General features: G+C 37.9%; 2 long non-coding RNA genes across 4 annotated transcripts; both read right to left on the reverse strand.

The window, feature by feature from the left end:
* LOC133734205 (uncharacterized) lies at window positions 1-2,906 on the reverse strand. 3 transcript variants are annotated; one of them, XR_009858142.1, is made up of 7 exons: window positions 2,809-2,906; window positions 2,554-2,715; window positions 2,318-2,413; window positions 1,350-1,603; window positions 784-867; window positions 578-681; window positions 1-382 (listed from the first exon to the last, which is right to left on the reverse strand). It is a non-coding gene; the product is annotated as an uncharacterized LOC133734205 (long non-coding RNA). The 3 variants fall into 3 exon arrangements; XR_009858141.1 differs by having other exon boundaries at window positions 2,279-2,413; XR_009858143.1 differs by having other exon boundaries at window positions 2,279-2,413; window positions 2,805-2,906.
* Window positions 2,907-2,977: 71 nt separating this feature from the next.
* LOC133734206 (uncharacterized) lies at window positions 2,978-3,845 on the reverse strand. The gene is made up of 3 exons (XR_009858144.1): window positions 3,590-3,845; window positions 3,277-3,466; window positions 2,978-3,092 (listed from the first exon to the last, which is right to left on the reverse strand). It is a non-coding gene; the product is annotated as an uncharacterized LOC133734206 (long non-coding RNA).
* Between the last annotated feature and the right edge of the window lie 259 nt (window positions 3,846-4,104).

Below are 4,104 nucleotides of genomic sequence, written 5' to 3' on the forward strand. Positions count from 1 at the left end.
TGGAATCAAAAATACTAAATTAACAGTAATATATAGAAGAAATTGTTATAATCCACATCACGCACCAAAATAGATTGTGCAAAGGTAATCTTTTATCTACAAAAGGAGTAGATCTAATGGTACTCTCCTAGCAATATACAACCAGAAATTTATTTAGCGAGTCTAGCTTTGCAAGCTCTACCGCTCTCATGGCCTCATTGGAACAAAGCCTTGCTTTATTGCATGTATACACCCTGGCCCCCAACCTTGGAATGCCATCTTTTCCTGCTAAGTCTACCATTTTAAAAATGTTGATCACAGCTCTTGAAGGCCACCATCCCATTACACCTGGTGGCTTCCCTTGGGGATCACGTAGGCGCCATAATTGTCCCTTGACAGCTTCCTACACAGAAGCATGCATGATTAACACCAAAATAGGGGAGAAACAAACATAACATGTTAAAAGGAAATCTCAATTAAGATGCCAGTCTTGCAGAATTGAACTAATAACATGACCACGCATACTTTGGGGTACTCATGTGCTTAGATGAGAAGATATTTTGATGTAATAGTTGACTGTTTTAGTTGATTGACAAACCTCTACCACTGTGAATCCATGACGTCGTAGACTCTCCAGATTTAAAACACGGAGCTGAGCTCTTTTCCTGCAACCATTATGTACTTTGGAACATCCTGTGCAATCTTTATGTATATAAAACAAGAATATAAGAATATATGTTACGGCTAGACTCATAGAAGGACGGCATATGGTGATGGAGGTAAAAGGTTAGATTAAAGTCATACCACAGAGCCACCGCCAATGAAAGCGAAAGAACCAACGTGACAAAATTGATGAACAACAACAGCCCTTGCAGCGTGAGCGTAATCCTACATATAAGACACAACTAGATATCAGATTCTACATGTAGGATAGAACTCACAGAAGTACGTATACTTATATATATGCACATAGAAATCAGATCCTTGCAGCGTGAGCGTAATCCTACATATAAGACACAACTTGACATGAATCGCCATCACCACCGTTATCTTACCACATGGCAGTAGCTAAATCCTCCTCAGAAAAGGATATGATGATCAGTTTCATATGGATGCAAGAGGCAGCTGACATGCTTCTATGAATGCAAATAATGATATTAAGCTAAATTTAGATAAACAAAGGTTTCACAATCCACAAGTCTTTGAAAGATACTGAATACAACTATAAACAAAGTAAATAAAGTATAGCATATATGATCCTACTCCCTTTTAAGAGTGAAAAATAATATTCTATATACTTGCATAAACAAAGAAGCTTCTAAAGTACTGAGACTTCCAGATTAATAGATCGATTATTAATTAAATCATACCTTGATAGTGTGTGTGCTGACAAAGGAGCAATCACAATTACATCAGCCCAATCGCAGAGATGAATGGGGAGCACATTGTCACCTCTAATGATATTGTGAATCTTAATCTCATCCTCATCAGCTTACTTCCACACAACTAGCCAACCAGAAAAGCAAAGATGAAATCCATACTCATCAGCATAGAGTAATAGTCACACATCATTGCTGTTAGGCCAATCACAGAAGCAGTGCCCTCGGGGAAGAGATAAGTAGGCCTGTAAATAATAAATTCATCAGTCCCCAAAAGCAAGAAAAAGATTATCATCAAGAAAAACATATTTAACATGAAGAATACCATGAACACCTTCTCAGCAACTTTATACAAGCCAGAGCAAAAAAGTAAAACAAAAAGAATACCATGAACACCTTCGCAGTCAGATTTCCTCCATACCCAAAGAATATAATAACACACATACACTAACTTCTATGCAAAGAAGAGTTAGATCACTTCTACCAACTCAAACTCAACTTGTCGATCTGCACCATTGAAAGAATCAATCTAGTAACTACCACAAGCCAATACTAATCATTGTTGCTGAACACAATCTACAGATCCAAAAAATCAACCACCTAAACCAATTAAACAAGCAAATCTAAAATCTACCCATATAAAAAACCTGTCCTTTTTTTTCACCACACACTTGATCCAACAAAAATGCAGCAGCATATACAAATTGTCTATACAATTCTCAACCATAAACACATTTGATCCACCAATAAGCAGCAGCTTACTAAGAGTAACAAGTACAAATAGTACTAGTACCAAACGCAAATCAAACCACAACAACATTCAAGAAAAGGATGAATTGCTATTAAGCCCAATAGTAGCTGAACAGATAAAAAATAAAAGATACAGTTGGTCATACTTTTCTTTTGATTAATTAACTTACAATCTTTTATATTCAATTGAATAAGGTTTGGTTCAAGACCTAGCTTTCTCAAAGAATGCAGTTTCTTGCGAGAGCTGCTGCATTGTCCTTATAACAACCTTTTGCCAACTCAACGTGGTAAATAAGGTCATGTACCTACACACACAAAAATAATCCCTAATTACTAATAAGAAGTGTGTTTGTAGAAGACCAAAACTGAAACCAAATTATAATGTGTTTATACAAATGTAACGTAGTAAGGAAACATAGTAAGGTTAAAAGGGTTATCATATTACCAATCTATCTGATAACACCTGAACACCGGTAACATCCTCAAATGGATTTATATACGCTTAATGAAAATGTCGAAGAGGACTTACACCCATCCTTTTACCCTTTCCTCTAGCCAAAAGAATCACTGACACGCTTTTCTCTTTCACTACTACAGACTCCGGTTTCTGCATTATCCAAATAACATTTTTTGTTTGTTTGTTTCAAAATAACAAATTCACATGACCAAATTGAACAAGGAAGAAGTGCCACATACTTACATCCTCCTGGGCAAGCTTTGCAGAGAAACAAGTGAAGCTGGAGGTTGCAATTCTAACCTTATGATGCTTTTCCTTGAAATTGAATTGATGACCTGTAAAGGCATTCAAGTATGAGATAATAGTAACAGAGGGAACGAAAAATTGAGAAATAAAGGAGGTGGGAGTTGCCTGCAAATCTCAGGTTGGAGTGTGAGATTGGCGAAATTCGGAGGTTGTCATTTGAGAAGAGCAGTGAAGAGTCAAGTGCATGAACCAACCGCCCCATCGGCAGCAGCTTCACAACTCTACTTTGTCACAGTTGAAACCAAGAACCCAATCAATTTAAGAACACAAATTCACACAAAAATGAGAAGAAAGTTAGTAATTAGAGAGAAGAACACCATGAAATGTAAACAAGCTGAGAAATAACCATATCAATTTATCAAGCAAAGAGAAATAGATTGACTGCAAAGCCTTAAACCCACTTACCCAGAAACCTTCTTAGTTACCTTCTTAGCCCCAATTTGACATTTTGCCTTCAATCCCAAATCCACAGCTCCAATGTTCGAATTCAAATCTCAGTTACCCATAGCTAAATTTCGATTCCGCCAAATGCAACACACCACTGTCGAAAGATCTGAAGAACCCTAGAGGTTACCCATTAGGTTTTCTACTGCCTCTGAACCAAAAAACCCCAAATCAATCAGTTCACACAATAAACGCAATTTTAGGTCTCAGAAACGAAAGAAGAAGACGAGGAAGACCAGGCATCAGAAATTGCAAGAGAGAGGGGGGTTGTTACCTGTGAGATTTTTGGATTTGATGTTGGCCTGAGCCCGGTCGGAGTAGAGCTCGAATTACCCATTAAGTTTTGGTCGGGTTTTGTCGAAGAGAGAGAGCGCTTTGGTTGGGGTTTGTCGAGGAGGGAGAGACAGAGAGAGAGAGAGAGAGAGAGAGCTTTGTCGAAGAAGAGATAGAGCAAAGGTTTCGGGTTTGTGTCGAGAGAGAGTGGAGCGCTGTCAGGAGTGAGGAGTGAGGTCTGTCGTTATTTTTTTTATTTTTTTTGCTTAAGTGTAGGGTTTCAAGCCCTGCGCTATGAATTTGGACATGTTGGGGGGAAAATTTCGGGTTTGAGATGAGGTTTGGCATCACAGACATGGTGGGAAACTCGCCGCTCAATTTTTTTAGGGTCATACAACAGTTTTATCCATAAACGTCTTGTGAACTAGTTTATAATTCCATATCAGACGACAGGTTTTATAAAAACGACGTACAAAAAAATAAAAATCAATCAGACGACAGAAAACTGTAATGTGT

The sequence above is a fragment of the Rosa rugosa genome, chromosome 2 (genome assembly GCF_958449725.1).
Source record: "Rosa rugosa chromosome 2, drRosRugo1.1, whole genome shotgun sequence".
In the NCBI taxonomy this organism is placed as follows: Eukaryota; Viridiplantae; Streptophyta; class Magnoliopsida; order Rosales; family Rosaceae; genus Rosa; species Rosa rugosa.